At 40.7% G+C, this 17,441-nt stretch overlaps 1 protein-coding gene across 5 annotated transcripts in view; it reads right to left on the bottom strand.

The window, feature by feature from the left end:
* The window catches only part of SETBP1 (SET binding protein 1), a 270,384-nt gene that overhangs the window by 98,540 nt on the left and 154,403 nt on the right, over nucleotides 1–17,441 (bottom strand). The window lies entirely within an intron of this gene.

Below are 17,441 nucleotides of genomic sequence, written 5' to 3'. Positions count from 1 at the left end.
TGCTCACCGGGGTTTTGCTTTGAGCGTGACAGGGAAAAAAAAGTGCAATTCAAGCAAAGGCTTTGTGCTTTCAGCTCCTGCCCTTGCTCCAGAAAAGGAGTTTTTTGTTTGGAACCACAGAAAGTAAATTCTAGAGTAGGAGGTAAAATAAGAAATTCAGGTCAGGATTCAAATCCAAGTTTCCTCCACATGACTGAGATGTTTCTTATCGAGGCTGTAGCTTGGAGCGACCTGGTCAGGTATGAGATCAGGTTTGGAATGACACCTATTAAAATACTGCAGGAAATGGCCCTCCAGCACCATGTGCAGAAAAGCTTGGCACAGTCTGTCAGTTGGAGAAGGATATTCACAGAGAGCGTCTCTGGCCACCAAACTCTGAGCAACATCTGGTTTAGGAGCCTAGGTCCAATACACAGTCCACGAGGCCACCAGAGAAGACATCAGAGCATGCTACATCACTCCACTGAATATATGGGGCACCTGAGCCGTTAATTCAGGCACCTAAATTAGGTATCTAAAGGGAGGCAGGATGAATATAGCCTGATTTATGTAGGCATCCTGTAATACACATTTACCCCTCTTCCTCCTGCTCCATTCCAGACCCGAAAGGGATGAACTGTGCCTTTACAAAAGCCTTTTGGAAGCCTTTCCTGACCAATAAAATGTACAGAGGCCCAACCTATTCCTGACAAAGCTTTCAAGATTTCCACCCTATTTTTTTATTTTTTATTTTTTTTTTTGCATAGGGATCCTTACAGTTCTTTGAAGTCACATTTTGAATACAGTAGATTGTGAACCTTTGCAGATTGCCTAATGTCATTCCTCCTGCCTGAAGCAGAGGATTTTTCACTCCTCACCCTCACAAAGTCTTAATTTGAATTGTTCTTGAATGAAAGACTTCTCTTTCCTTTTTGAGGTAAACCATGGAAGAGCAAAGAGATAATCTTGGATACACCATAGTCTCTGAGTCTTTTCTTCACTGTTTCCAGACAAATAAAAGTATTTTGAAAGCAAAAATAAAGAGCAAATTTATGCACACAATTCAAATTTAAAACCAGTCTTTTTTTATAAGTTAACAGACGTTAACGTTTCCCTGTACTCTCCCTGAAAATGCCATGTTATACAAATGGTCATTTGAAAACAGAGAAAATCTGTTACCAGGATTCAAGCTGGTCATGTGTTCAGATGACCATGCTTCTAGCTTCTTGTTCAAAGTTTTATTTGGTCATTTGAGGTTTGCTTATCAGTAAAACCTCGAGTTATGGATATTCTGTTAACCACAGGGTATAGCAGCTGACCACAGGAAGAAAGCAACTGAGCTAGCTGCCCACGGAGCAGCATCACCTGCCTCTGGGCATCCTTTGCTTCTTCTACAGGTTATTTCCAAGAAGAGCACCTCTGCTCCATTTGTGGTGCTTACAGAGAGGCTTCATCCCATCACCACACCTTTAATGAGCAGTGTATTACTCAGCCCTCTCAGGCAAGGGCAGACAATGACCGTGAGACTAGAAAGGCCATATCCTCTGCTGTGATTAAATTTGGTTCGGGGCAGGCATAACCTGCTCTAGCTGCGGTTTTGACTCTTGGTCACTGTTTCCCAGGCTTACAGGTTCAGCAAAAGAGAAAAAAAGAACATATAATTAAGAAAACTGCTAGGGGGAGAGCACTGTCTGATATTAGAAATCTAACCTGAGCATGAGGAGTAGGAGTCTCAACACACGGCCAGTGGATTTTGACCACGTTGATGCTGGACCAAGCCTTGGCCCTTACTTGGGCATCCTTTTGAAGATTCATGTCCCTCCTCTGTTTCTTTCAATTACTAATTTCTCACTCTAGCTATTTTAGCTACCACACCACGCAGGACTGTGGAAATTAGCATGGTCTAACTGACCTAGGAGTTTGGAGATTGTTGTTGTGCTCTTGCATCTGCCACTAACTTCAGCATGCCCCAATCTTTCCTACATCCAGGGAGAGTCTTCTGTAGTGTGATTATAGGGTAAAACTGAACTCCAAATTCAGCAGAGGCTTCTAAGTACCAGTGTTATATAAATCATGATTTTAGTAAAGAAGATGTTTCCAAATTTTATTCCAGTCCTAGGGGAGGTCCTGCTGAAGTGAGGGTGTCTGCACTATTTCTTCAAAAGAAGCTGAACTGAAATGCATAAAATTAAAAGAAAAAAAGCAGTGGATTAAACTCATTAAATTTTTACCATCTCAGCTCATCACCTTATCTGATGGCCTTGTCCCATCACAAAACACATAACTTAATGAGAAACCCTTTCCAAGAAAACAAGGGGAGTGGGTCACCTGGTTTAAGCTCCAGTGATCTGATTTCCACTCTAACAAGGGCAGCAATTCCAGGACGCGGAGAAGACATCTTTCTCCCACTGGGAGGTGGGTTTGCCTGGCAGCAGCACCCTTGGCCAGTAGAGAAGCCACAAAATTTAGCTGAAGGGAGAGCTATGCATACTTGTTTGTTGGGGAAGCCGTAAGAGCTAGTGCAACAGTGTTTTTTGTTGGTGAACTGAACAAAAGAGCTAAAATTTCTCCCTTCCAAACAATATACCACGATTGGAAAGAAGTAAAGTTTGGCCCTTTCAGGACAGCAAGGCTCAATGTAGGAGTTAGTGGGGGAGCCTAAGAGGCATGAGAGCAGCACAAAATCCCCTCTGAAGCACACAAAAGGGGTCATAGGTGCCTGCTTAAGTTTTCTGCCCACGCTACAGTAACACGGGCAGCAAACAAAGACAGGCTGCTGTCTAACAATCTTGTCTTAGAACCAGCGACAGTTTGGGGAAAATAACTGCAAAGCTATGGTGTAGCTCAAATGAAAACATGAAGGTTACTAGGGATACAAGGACACTCATGGAGTAATTAAATAACCAACAGACACACACACCCACACACGCAGCCCTCATTTACTCAAAACCCTGACAGTTGTTTATTGAGAAGTAGGTGTTGACGGTTCACTTGTCTTGGATGGATTTCTCCCGGAATAAACACCACTGCTTTCAAAATGCCTGATCCCGTTTTCTTGTAAGAGAAAGAATAAAAAAAAAATAATAAAAAAACCCACAGACACTATATACAGAGCGAGTATCATTACTGCTGTGTGCTGTGGAGAGGGGACTCCATGTATGGGAAAGATTGAGCTACAAGAGTGTTTTGGAAAATGAAGAGTTATTTCGCAATAGGCCATGACATCTCCCTTGGAGAAAACTTGCTCAGATTCTGCAGATTACTTTGCAGATGGAAAAGGGACAATGTCTAATTGCAATATACTCTCTTACAAAATCAAATTTGACTGGATGTAAAACTTTCCCTTCCCAGGGGCCAACACTGAATGTTGAAGGAATCTATCCTTCTTTAAGCTAAACTTTGTATTCAAGTGCAGGTTTAATCGATAACGTTGGTGTAGTCTCTATTGTAAAACAGAGCCCATCAAATGCCAAAAGGCTGAGCAAAACTCCCCTTCTCAGTCACGGCACTGTGTTATCAACAGCTGAAGAGATGGCTGGCTTTTCACAAGACAAACAGGAGGAAAGGGACGAAATGAAAGGAAATTCAGGCTTAATATTAGAACCTGCTGACAGGGAGATGTATTAAGTTATAGGGCAGCCTACAAATGCAGCAGGAAACTTGTTCTTGAACATGTAGGACTAGGAAAAATAACAAGGAATGGAGAGAATTCTATAGGGAGCAGTTGTGCAGTGATAGGCAGGGAGACATCGAGGCAATCTAACTACATCTTTCCCATTCTTCCTTTTCATGTTTCTGCAGTAATCCTGGCATTTCTGCTGTTTGCAGAATTTTAGTGCACATAATCGAAACAAGGATAATCTGATACAGATCTGACCAGTCTCTGACGGTCATGAGGGGCAAAAAGAAGGATATGCAATGTTGAGCAAGGGTGGATTTCAGTAACTACGGTGAGCTGCTGGACTAGCACTTCGATGTGTATATGAGCCCACATTTACAAGTCCATAATGTAGGTAAGTGCCTAATAAGGATCTCACTCCTGACTTTCCTTGCATTAGAAATGTAGGCATTTTAACCCAGGGCATGGTATATGTTTGCGTTATCAAAGCCTGTAGCATGAATCAATCCTAGATAGCATAAAACTTGTGAGTAATGCTCCAGACTCCTGTGATTCTTCTCTCTTTTTCCTTTTACCTGGCTTCAAGTGCTTTTAAAACCACTCCTATCCAGACATCATTTTCAATGGACATGGATTAGCAAACTCATCTGAAGATACTTCTTTTGAAAGTATAATTAAAACCTTTCACACAATAAAATTTAAGTTTTGCACTTCTAGGACAACAGAGACTTACAAAGTTTGTAAAGAGATATGAAAACACACAAAATCCATTCCAACCTTCTGCATTAAGGACAATCTATGTCTGTTTTGATTTCCACACCAGGAAAGACATAAGACATTAAATGACTTCACCAAGGACAGTTAATCAAGGCCTCCTTAAGACACAGGGACTAGGAGTCCAAGCCTTAAATTCTATATTTTCTTTTAATAATTTAGAAGATTCATTTTAATTGCATTTATTCACAGAATAGTTGAGGTTGGAAGGGACCTCCAGAGGCCATCTTGTCCAACCCCCTTGCTCATGCAGGGCCACCTAGGGCAGGCTGCCCATTATTTGCACTGTGATTACGTGAACATTCAAACAGGAGTGGACATGCTTTACCGTAACCACTGTACAAAAAAAACCACAGAAAAAAAATCTGTCCCAAAGCCATTCCATTGAAGTAATAAAGGCGACATAGAGAACAGGGAAGATGCAGAAGAAGAGGAGAGAGGCCAAAAAGATGTGGCCATCCCACACAGAAGCCACATCTTCTGACTTCCAATCTGGGTCTGAAACCATTCTGCCAGGATGTTGCTAGGTTTGCCACACTCCCTGACTTACCCGTTGAAGTAATCAAGCAAATTACCCATCTCACACACGTGTTTAAACAGGTCTTACGCACTTGCTGCATGCATTCTCCAGGGGACCTTTAGATGCCGCTTGTACACAGTGCAGCAGGAGCTTTCAGTGGTGTGAAATAAAAAGGTTAGTGCCACGGCAAAAGTTCCAAACACAGAAAATACGGTTCAGGATGCATAAATAATTAAACAGTGTGCATTTAAAACATGAGCCATTAAAAACAGCCTTTGTGGGGAGAAAGAAAAAAAACAACAAAAAACAACTGTAGAATGCAAGTTAATCTTTCATAAGGCAAACCTTCAGATGGTTGCTTCTTTACGGACACTTCAGAGTGCTCTGTTTCCTTTTGAACCAAACGTTCATACAAAAAAGCGTTTTGACAATCCCACTAGGATGCTCATCCTCTGTGTTCAGAGAGAGATTTATAAAGATCACAAGGCAGGATTGTGAATATAATGATCCCAGGGATTAGCCTTTCTTCCGAGTATGGTAGGGCAGTCCTTTGGACCTATGTGAAATCAGAGAGGGGGCTCTTGACTGTGAGCCAGCACGCGGCTTTCTTCTCACTACCACTATCCCTTCTGCACCTTCTCTCATGTGCTTGCAATACTTTAAATACTTAAAAGTTTAAAGCAGTCATATGTTAGCTATCACCTTCCCCATCGAGGGAAAATGAAGGAATCTCCATTAAGACTCGGTGAACTGTTGCTCCCAGCCAGAGTGGATCTACTACTAGTAAGTGCTGCTAAAGTATTGGTAAGGAGCATATTTAACCTACCGGAAAATCAAGCCCAAAGGACAAGAAAAAGCTTATTCAGAGGAAAGAAGGTTTTGCGATTAAGACACTGTGTGGGTATTTAGAAGACCTCATGTTTCCTCTGACTCTCTGATAACTTCTTTGACTTTGAGCAAGGAACTTGATCATTACCAGCCAAAACACCAGAAGAGGTCAGCGCCTATTTAGGCATTTAAGAGTGGATTTAATAGGAGCTGGGCTCACTCCCTAGTCGAGATGCCTGATGTAGGAACATAGACAGTCACCCAGAGGCATTTTTGTGGTCAGTAAGAGACAAAAGAGACACTTCCATAGGGTGATTAGGCCAACGAAAAATCTAACTTGTGCTTTAGAGGTCCATGGGCTATGGCTGCATACTTAAGGGTAAAAACAGCGTTCTCAGAAGGAATTAAGACTTGGCAAAACGTTGTGCTGAATGCTGTGGCTTCCTGCCCCAAAAGACGAGAAATAATAATCCTTCCCTTCTCTTGCACCACACCCCTGTTTTGGCTTTAGCCTGTAAATGCCAAGAAGCAGGACCTGTCTTTCACAGTGCCTACCACAACAGGGGTCTGGTTTAGTGCAAGTCTTCTCAGACTATCTGAATACAGTGGAGATACACACATTCAACTGAATGAACTGCTTTTGCCCCTTGCCCCTGAGGACTAAAGGAAAGGGCAATAACACAATAAAAGTAGTTGAAATAGTATTACTCATAAAAGAAGAGCAAACGAGCATGCACGAGGAACTGTGTACTACTACCTGTCAATATTTCCCCAATTTTTTATGCATGTGAACTTTTATGTAATCATGTTGGTTTATATCAGCTATATAATAAGTACGTATAATAAATGACATAAAAACTTGTTATAAGAACAGTACCCTCGCAAAGACAAGAACCTGAAAGATCTCATGACTTGATGAGTTTGTGAGTGTGACCTCAATTGAGTTATTTCTGCAAACAGATTAATGGTACTGACTTTAATTACATGGTCACATACTGCTCTTTTCTGCAGGGCCCCTGCTTCACCGAGTGCATGTGAGAGGTTTTCATTCCTGTAACTTTATAGCACATTAATCATGGGTGATGAGGCCACAAATCAGTTATGCAAGTCATCCCAAACACATACTGACGAATTCTGTAAACCACCACGCAGCAACCATATTCTGATTATCCACCTGTGTTACAGATGAACTATTTTTGGATTGTTTTAAACAGCTCTGAGGAGGTTTAATGCCTTTTCAGTATCACAGGGATATCTGACCCATCATCCCCATAATACCATGTGCCTCAGTTACCATGGGGTCATTTATGAAGGGCTCAGTAAGGAAAAATATGATGATCCACCACCTTCAGCAGTGACCTGGCGAAACCTTCTGCATGTAAAAAAAGCCACCATAGTATCTTTAGACAAAAGTCATATCGAACAACTACACAATGTAGATAACTCTTTACATGGTGTTACAAAGCCCCTAACTTTGTGACACACTTGAAAAACATAAGTTCAGTGACAGTTCAATATGTTTTAAAAAATCTCATTGATACAAGGCAGAATGTTGCTTGCTGCAGTTTTACATCTAAGTGTGTACAAACATGGTCAAGATTTGGAGGGCATTTTTTTCTGTTTGATGTTGGGTAGGTAAAAGCAGCTCTTTCTGGGAACAACAGATGAAGTAATAAAAGGGCAAAGACAAGTAGATTTACTTTATTTCATCATTTTCATCACACTGAGACATGTATACAGGTTGTTGCAACTATTGGTGTTATCCTTTCTTGTTAGTGGCTTGAAATCCACCACTCACTGAGTCGTAAATATTACATTTGGAAGGACCTTTCAGGCTATTCAAGCCACTCTCTTGCAATCGGTACAATGGTCCCTACTGAATATTCACAAACATAATTCAGTTTTGCCATCAGAAGGGTCATTTGCCTTCTAATTACCATGGAAATAATGCAACAGACCACTGGTTCTTCACCACAACATATATCTTACTTTACAGTATACTCCAATATATACACACACATATATTCTACTTGCCTATTTAGTTCACTGCTAAAATATGTTCAGCCGTGAGTATGTTGTCCAATAAACCCCACTGCTGACCTGAAGTCTCAAACAAGAAACCTCTTCCTGTGTTTAAAGTCTGATTTGAAAATGCATGGAGAGCTAAGAGCAGCTTTTCTTTGAGGAATACTGATAGTTAAAATAATTTGCTCTCAAAATTTCTGTTTTACTAGGGTTTTAGAGGGGAAGGAAATAAGAAACAATGGCTTTGAAGTAATTCATCTCACAGAAAGAAATTAGATCAGGGTTCATATTTTACAGTGATTTACATCTTGTGCAACCCCATTACATTTAATGGGACTACTGAAGGTCTGTGTCAACATGGAATGTGACTCTTCAGGCTTAAGTGCCGTGATTCATGGACTGGGTTACAGTGGCCACTGTTTTTAGGATAAGGCTTTATTTCCTGGGTCGACTGATAGAGGCTTCAGTTTTATTTCTTTGGGGTTTTGTTTTCCCTTTGTTTGCTTCTTTAGGAATATTCAGTGGGATTAGCCAGTCTGTCAGATGCCCATATTTCAAGTCTTTTGCTGTCACAATTATTCTAAAGGCAGTGTCTGAACTCCTGGCATGTATACTGTCTTTTTTTTTTTTCTTTTTTGGATGGCATGCCACTTTATTATTGATCATATAGATTATGTAGCACTCAGAAGGGAGCAGTACTGCCTGCAAGTGAAAACCAAAGGCCAAGGCCAAGAGAGGCACTATTTTATAAATACATATGGTGATATTCCCCCTCTCAACTTCTATTTGATTTTTCTTTTTATTTTTTACATTTTACAACAACCTGACATGAATATATGTGGGCTTATATATAATTTTTTTTCCTGTAATATTTATAATATTAAATTACTATTGTGGATGAACCAGAGTTGTTACCGAGTTTTTGACTCTGTTGAAACAACAGACTGCATGTGTATGTTCAAGATGCTATTGAATGAAATGTTTTGGTGTCTCTTCCCATCTCTCAGGAAGGTTGTAAGAGTATGATAAATATTTAACATTTCTATTCTTATTAGATTTTGTAGCACCTTATAAACTACAAGAAGCACTTACTTCTTTGTGCCATACATACTGTTCCTGGATAAGACCGTAAACTACTGGACAGCATTTCAAAACCATTGTGAAAATGGGAAAAATACTTTAGCAAAATTACTTCAGATTACTGAACTGCCCCAAAGTATACGAATAATTCTGTGGGATATTTCATAACTGCAGTTCCTAAGGAGGACTGCGAGCACATTTCTCACCTGAAATGCAGTACACAAGGCCCACTCCCACCCAGGAGTTTCCATTCAAAAGGAAAAAAAGTAAAAATCTATAAAGTCACTTGTGTTTTGCACCGAAACTAATGCGTGCAGGAAACAGATATTTAAGTCTCCCACCAGTTCATTCTGTAAGGGTCGGTGAATTTACAGTGGAATATTCCAAAGGAAACTACTTTCAAGTCACGCCAGTGCAGAAGCGCTTTCTATTTGATACTGTCCTGGCAGCTGTTGGAAGCACCGTGTCCCCTCTTTAGCTACAGCGACTACACGGGCGTGGGATGAAATCTAATCTGAGAAACTCCAAATTAAGGCATGCCTACACTTTGTCTTTAGCCTAGGCTCTTAAACTTGTTTTTGTCCAACACTGATTTCTATCAGGCAAAAACTTATTTTATGAAAGCTTATTTGTACTTTGAGCTTGCAATTCCTTCCCCAGAAGAGGATATACATACAAATATTACCTTTTTTGGCGTACCACTGCAGAAAACTAAGGATATTCTCTCTCAAGTGGTACCTGAGAGCTCATTGCCTTTCACAACACAGGGAAGATATCACAGACATTTTAGAACATATACACAAAATAAAAAATAAAAATAGACTATTTTTCTCCACCAAATTGGAAACCAACTCATTAAAATCAGGGCAAAAGAACTCCCAAACCAAACACAGAGGCTTGAAGCATTTCAGATGGCAAGTGGGTGCTTTTGATCATATCACACATTTATCCACCGCCTTCCTAAACACATGCAAAAAGATCTTCATGGCTCAGTTTGAATCTCCTGCCCTCTGGCAGGGTGTAGGACCAGAGCCTGCTACGCTGCAGTTTGCTTCGCTTGTCCTTTATTAATGGTTTACCTTTCTCCCTCCTGATACCTCCCAGCGCGAGCACAGCAGCTCTGTGACCTTTGCAGAGGCGAGGAGGGGGAAGAGAGGAGAAAAGAGTTTAAAGGTGGGTTTGATCTACTCCGCAAACACTGACCACGCCGCGGAACAAACAGCTGTGAGAAAAGACAAAGAAGGTCTGAGAACGGAAACCAATATATTCTGAAAGCTGGGAGCGGTTAAATGCGATGAAGAGCCACAGCAGCTGACGGGGAGGGAGCTGGGAGCGGGAGGAGGGAACGCTCTGTCACATGCATTCGGCGTATTATCATTTTTCAATACTCACATTAAGAACAACCAAACCACAAAGTTTCATAACTTGTCTTTTAGCTTATGGGGGGAAGACGAAGGGGGGGGGAAAAAAAGAAAAAGAAAAGGGTTAAAAGAGGAATAATAAAAACACCTCTGAACCACTGGGAACTGCAAGGTGACCTTTAAACAAAATCTGGGGTAAGCAACCCACTTCTTGTCTTCAGATGTCATTCATTTCCTAGCTCGCTGTTTGTGAAGGAAGGACGAAAGGCAGTTTCTCGAGTCGGCTGCAGGAAGACGAACAGAACAAGGACTTTCTGTTTGTGCTTCTGTGTTCCTCTTTTTAAAATAATAACAGCGAATAGTATGATCAGAAGTGACTGCCTGGGGGATTTTTTCCTTTCAGTTTTTAGTGCCCCTTCTCTCCCTGCTAAGTGAAGGATCCATGCAAATAAGTGGAGGGTTTGCACTGAAGAGACTGCACGGGGGAAACAGCCAAATTGATTGCACACCCATCAGTTTGCACACAAGCACTGCCAAGTGCCTGGAGTACACAACCCAAAAGAGAGAACAGCACATTGTGTTCTCTTGAACTGGTTTAACTTCTCACTATCTTAGGCACTCTTTGTAATAATTGCTTACATTTAAGATACAAGTCTGATTTTTTCACTTAACCTTCCCTCGCTCTTCTAGCGCAGTTTCAGTTCCTAGATCTCAGGAACCTCAGCAGTGTCAAGATCTTTGATGGCATTTAGGTGGGGAAATGGAGGTGCAGAAGGATGTGTCCTTTGGTCAATGTCACTCGTCCCATCAGGGGACAATCATGCAATCTCACTCACATGTCCCAAATTACAGTCCCTTCTTTTGCAAGTTGCTATCACTTTAAAATATGTAAGCGTAATAAGATATAAACTGTCATGCCTCAGGGTATAAGCCGAACACTGAGTGGGGGCAGTGGGTAAGAAGCCATTTTTCTTATAAGCAAATTATAACTACCATTATTGTCTACTACGTGGTTTCTTGCATGCTCCTTTGAAGCATCTGGTGTTGGCTACAGTCAGTAATTGGAAGCTCATAATATGACAATAATAAGACTTTGACTGGTGTAACAGTTCCTGTGTTACAATGCTTAATAAATCTCAAGAGCTAAAAAACAACATCTTGTTTACTCACTATCAGTATCTAGAAAGCTTTCCTGAGTGAAATAAAGCTGGGTTTTGTTGAATTCAAGCTTTCATTACCAATAACAGAAACGGGTTTAGATCCTTATAACCTCATTATAAATGTTGACTTTCTAAATATGCACCTGTTCATGTAGTCATGAAATAAAATCTTCCTTCTTTCTCTGCCAGTGCTCCCAGCTTTGTCCTCCAGGTACAGCAGAGGCTCTGGATATAAGGCATTCACCTATGCACCTCCTGGAATATGGAAGGTGTTCTGCATCTCCCAAGATACGGTTAGCACAGGACATAGGCACCACCACAGGACAAAAAGCTATTGTTATCTCTTAGGAAATGTTTCCCACAGTTTGGTAGCAATGAGTCAGGAAAGCAGTTAGCAATGAGAAAGCATCTCAAGTCATAAAGGAGTCTGAATGGTGGGGTGTGTCTCCATGAGGGTGTTAGTGTCTCCATGATGATGTTGGTATCTCCATGATATCAACTTATTGAACTGTCTTTCAAGAGGTGCAGTCCTGCTTGCTCACTCAGTTTCATATCCTCAAGCCAGCTAATTAATCTCGCTGGCTTTTTCCAGTTTTTCCTTTTGGTGGGAGAAGGGTACAATCTCGATGACTGAAAATGAGAATGATCCCAGTTTAAAACCAAAAAAAAATTAAAAGACTTTTCAGGAGAGAAAAAAAAAAAAGAAAAAGATTTTAGGGTTACGAATATAAAGAGTTTTCTGCACTTCTTACAATCTATCGGACCATAGCGAGCTCTGGCAAAGCGGGAAAAACAAATGTCACTTCAGAACCAAAGTTTCACAGGTCACCCAAAAAGCTTCAGCTGTTTATTACCTGCTGGAGTGACCCCTTAGGTGTATTCTGTACCTGTGCTACAAGTGAAGCTCCTGTTGACCTCAGTAGGAGTGTGTCACACAGGATAGAAAGCTGCACTAAAAAGCCTCTGCTTAATGGGATGGTGAATTTTTACAAGGGGAAAGCATGTGTAAGCTCCAAAAGTGCAAAGTTTCCTCTGTCTCCACAGTTCAGGTCAACGTATAGTGATTTTCCCCCGGGCAACCTTTGCATGGAAATCTCCATCAGAGCAAGATTCGCGCCTCCACGGGAAGCAGCAGGTTAACACTCACCCCAACCACAGTATTACCATGGGCACCCTGGGAGGAGCTGCTACAGACAGAAAATTCACCCCTGGCTGAGGCAATGTGCATACCATCATGTCAGCAACAGCTGGATGTGGCAAGAGTATCATGTCCCCCATAATTGGAGAGGATCAGATTTCTCTGCAGCAGCGAGTGGGAACCGAAGAATGGCTAAACAGCCTGTGGTACAGTATCACGGGAGCCTGCAAACTGCATAGGCGAAGAATCAAAAAGAGGCGTGTAGTAATGACAATCCTGTTCCTTCCCGTACCATCTGGTTGCACCATTACTGCTCCACATGTCAGGCTGCACATGCATAGCGATAGAGGCAACATATTGCTATCTTCAGGATCAGTGGTGCAGAGACCCAGTGTGGGTATGGCGTCTGCAATGACACATGTTTACACAGCCCCTCTATTTCACAGAGCTTCCAAAATTCACATTTATCCAAACCAGTGAGATACGCCAGGGTTGCTCTGCCATTGCTTAGGTGGACAGTAGCAGCTGTTGGACACTCAAGAGTAGCTATCCAGGAAAATAATGGACCTGGAGAAGGTAGCCTGATAACAGGCAACTGGCAGTGACCAAGACTTGCTGTATGGCCATACTCGACTTCTCTGCAATTATATAAAGAGTGATAAACTCACTCTGCCTTGTGAATCCTCTCTCTACTCACTGATGTACTACAAAGCTTCCTAGCTAGTATGTGGTCAAAGGTCAACCAACACTGCCAATCCAACCCATCTTGCAGTGGGAACATGACCGGGACATCTAGGACACATCTCCCTCTCTGCGGACCATAGGAAGACAACAGGAGCCTGCCAGAGGCACCCGCCCCTTCCCTTGACAAGGGAGGGTGTTTAAGGTGGTTAAGCCCCTATGTTAAACACCACAGTTGCTCATCTCAGATGTGGGCTAAGCATTGCTCCAAGCAGCTCGGAGCACACCTCTAGCGTGATGACAGGCTTGTCATCTTGAGTGACAGGGCTAGACTCAAGGAATTTGGATACACTACACAGAAGTCTGCTATTAACAGGATACGTAAGAGGCACAGGTCTAAACCAAGTAACACCAAGTGATGAAGTGAATTTGGAGCAGTGCCAGGAAGACTACAGGACAGGAAGAAATGAAAGATGAAAGTGTTTTTAACACTGTCTCCACATGCTCAACAAGGATTTTCTCAAGAATCTTTGCTTTATAAATGCGCTATGATGTATAGCATTTTTTCCAGATCTGCCCTTCATCTGATCATTGCTTACACAGAAAGAATCAAATTGCTATGGCAGTTTGATTAATCCTTTCAAAATGGCTCATTTTTGCTTTTATTCTTAAAATGCAAGGCGTGGTAATTCCACCAAATCCTGTGAGATCGCTGGGACTGTATACCAGAGTAAGTCAGAACAGGATTTAGCCCACTTCTACCAATATCTGTGCTCCTAAAGAAATGATGGTGATGTTCTTAGGCCCTCCTTTCAAAACAAAGAATGTTTCACCAACATGGGAATATGACTCATAAATGATGCAAAGCAAGTAGTACCATGAAACAAGTCTCTGCCCTATAAATTAAAGGCTGCTGTTCCACAACCCCTAGGTGTCCCACAGAGGGATGCATCTTTCCTAGGGCATCTAAAAATGAGATGCCTGAATGTGAAAGAGTCACTGAAGGCTTCCTTGATAGTCAATGGAGAGGAACAGGTACCCCAGAGGACAATTCGTGTTGCACTAAAACAGGCATCTAAGGCACATCAAATGGATTGCTCCCTGAGGATGCCTATTTCTTACTGTTGACTGAAAAGGGGGCCCAGGGTGACCAGTTCAGCCTTAGGCATCCAACTTTAGACATTTAAAGTTGTGTGAAATTAATCACACCCATACAGGGATTAGCAGATCATCTATCTTTTACATGTCATAGAGCTTTAATTTTTACGCAGTTACTCTTTCGTTGAGCCCAATAACTTTTGTCTAAAATGTTTTCTCCAGAGAGGCTTTCAATCTTGAAGACATCAAAAGATGAAGAATTCATCACTTCCGCTGGCCCTTTGCTTTAACGATTAACCACTATCACTGTGAAAAACACTGCTGTTTCCAATTCGCCCTCGGTTAATATTGTGTTTCCCCCTGCTATTTTGAAGAGATTGCAGTATTTCCTTTCTGGAAGCACTGATGCAGCTTCAAATCACCAGGTCTGAAGGCCAAGAGATCTCGCCTTTCTTCCCTTTTAAAAGTAAAGATCTTTGTACAAACTTCTACCCACCTAGTGGAAAACCTGCTTCGTTTTTATGTTGAACTAGGACAATCTTTAATAAGACTGATGTCTTTCCATACCCCAGCTTCCCAGGGATCTGAAAGATTGCTGGAAATATTAATAAATTATGTCTCAGCATCAAAAAAGTACTGCTACGAACCCATTGGGAAGAGAGAAACTAAAGGGCGGAGAGGACAAGTAACTGACTCAGTTCTAGAGCAGAGACAGGAGCAGATCTCCTCTCTTCTGTTTTATAACAATGTCTTTTAAGCATTGGATTTCAATTAGCACTCTGCCACCGTTAGTCACACCTTGTTTCTTTTCTACTGGAATGGGACACGGGTTGGATAGGAGAAATTTTATTTTCGGTGCTTCATTTCCAATAACCAAGGAGAAACTTTTTGTTCTCTTTACACTTTCTCCAAAAGAAAAGGTTTCCAGTCTCTGACTTGGGCTCCATGGCATTTCAAGATGTGTGTGTTGCAATAGTCAACAAGCTACAATCATCATCTGAGATAAATTTTGATGGGCTTCACTTATTTTTACCTCTACATCAGTAACCACACCAAATCTCAAACAAATCTCTGCATTTGATGAAATGGGTGAGGAAGAGGGCGGTTACCCAAATCACTAGCAAAAATGCAAAGGGCTGTGTGAATACTAAATGTGTTAGAAATAGCCCTTCGACCCAAGTGTCTTTATTGTCTTTATTTGATTGTCATTATTTATATTATCATAGATAAGGAGCCTATTGCGCCTTGAACTGCACAATCAAATAACAGCAATTATAATCCAGGTTTCTATTTCCATAGGGCTCCATCTACTACAGCCAAAGTGAAAGAATGTTCTTGAAAATATCTCCACATAAAAAAACGCCACAGCTATATATAGATGCTAGATGGAGCTGATCATATCATGCAGATAACATGTTTCTATGATCAGCTTCCAGATATACCTAGTAACAACAGTGTTCCTGCCAATTTTAGGCGTTTCAAACTATTTCATAATGGACATGAACAGGAGACATCCTTAAGTATAAACATCCCTCCTGGTCTTCATTTCTGCTATCTTTATCTTTCAGTACTCTCTTCACCTCATATTTATTGCAACTGTGTGCTTTGTTTTTCCTACTTCAAACTGAGTACTCCTCCTGAAGGAAGAACTCAGCAACTTTAATGCATCTTGTTATCACTATGCATGTCCAGAGCAGAATCTGTTGTCATAAATGGTCCCCACCTACAAGTTTGGATGATACGGTGACCTAAGACCTCTGTGATCAGAGTCAGCATAAAATGTTGTTGTATCTGTGCACGTGCACACACACACACTTCCAAATACTACTACTACTACTACTATTATCATTATTATTATTATTACTACTACTACTACTACATTTTTTTCCATATATATTCTTTAGCACATTTAGCTTTTGACGAACTGGTTTAAATGGATGGTGAAATTGTTAAGCATCTGAAAGACAGAGATGGAACCTCATTGGGTTTGCTTTTATACCAACCATGCCAAAGACTGACACCCAAACCCTGTGCAAATTACTTTTTCCAAACTGTCCAACCAAAACATAGATTTAGAAATGTCCACATACCTTCCCAGAGTGTTTAGCATGCTTTAAATTAAGGTCATAATAAAAGTACTAGTTTTATTATTCCACAGTTTCAGCAGATGGTCTGAACTATTAAGAATCAATTTGAGCCTATTAAGAATGTCATCTATTCTATTTCCAGGCAATATCACAGCAGTTCAACCTCATTACTTATCTGTCACTATGAAAAGGAGCTAAACCTTCATCCATCACATCCAGCCACTTTTTGCACAGAATTCTTGATCTATTTTTCCTAGTTTTGGTTTTGTCTTTTTTTCTGATAAATTATTCCTTTGCTTTAGGTTCTACAGCAATGCGGGCATCCATTCCCCATTGCCACACACACACACACACACACACAAAATATGCTATAAGAATATCTAGTCTTCATGTATCACATTTTCTGCAGAATCTCAAAGTACACCACAAAGGACAAATATCTCATTACACCCATTACTCAGATGAGACATCTGAGGTATGTGGTTATTTGTCTACATAATTTAACAAATTTTGTGATCTATGAAGATAAATAAAGAAATCAGTTCTGACATAGCACAAGCTTCATTTTTTAAATCATACAGGCTCCTGAAAATTGCAATACTACCGTCAGCTGCATTTTTCCAATTGCTACTCCAGCTTCTTAAACCAATCATTTTAAAAAATAATTTCCAAATAATTATTTCCAAATTTTGCCTTGGATTAAAGATATTTTTCCTTGGAAAATATGAATAGTATTTCTGCAAATTCTGTTCACTGACTTTTAAAATCTACTCGAGTAAATCTTTAGAGCAGATATTTTATTTCATTCAAGGAATGAGTGGTGCTTTACACTGCATCCTAGTTGATCATTAGTAACTTACTCCTAAGTTTTTAAAAAAGCAGCCTGACATTTGGAGGCCTTGTTTTGGAGGTTCAAGATTCAGACCCATATTACATACTCACATCTTTCTTTTCTCTCTTTTATAAAATTAGCCACAAACTAAATAACTGCCATTTGACTAAGAACAGGATTTAAAACTTCAAGGGCGATACAGACACATTCGTTTTATCAGTCATGTTTATATAATGCTTAATTACATCTAACCTGTTTA

Source organism: Rissa tridactyla, chromosome Z (assembly GCF_028500815.1).
Source record: "Rissa tridactyla isolate bRisTri1 chromosome Z, bRisTri1.patW.cur.20221130, whole genome shotgun sequence".
Lineage (NCBI taxonomy): Eukaryota > Metazoa > Chordata > Aves > Charadriiformes > Laridae > Rissa > Rissa tridactyla.
This window is presented reverse-complemented; position numbering and strand designations above follow the sequence as displayed.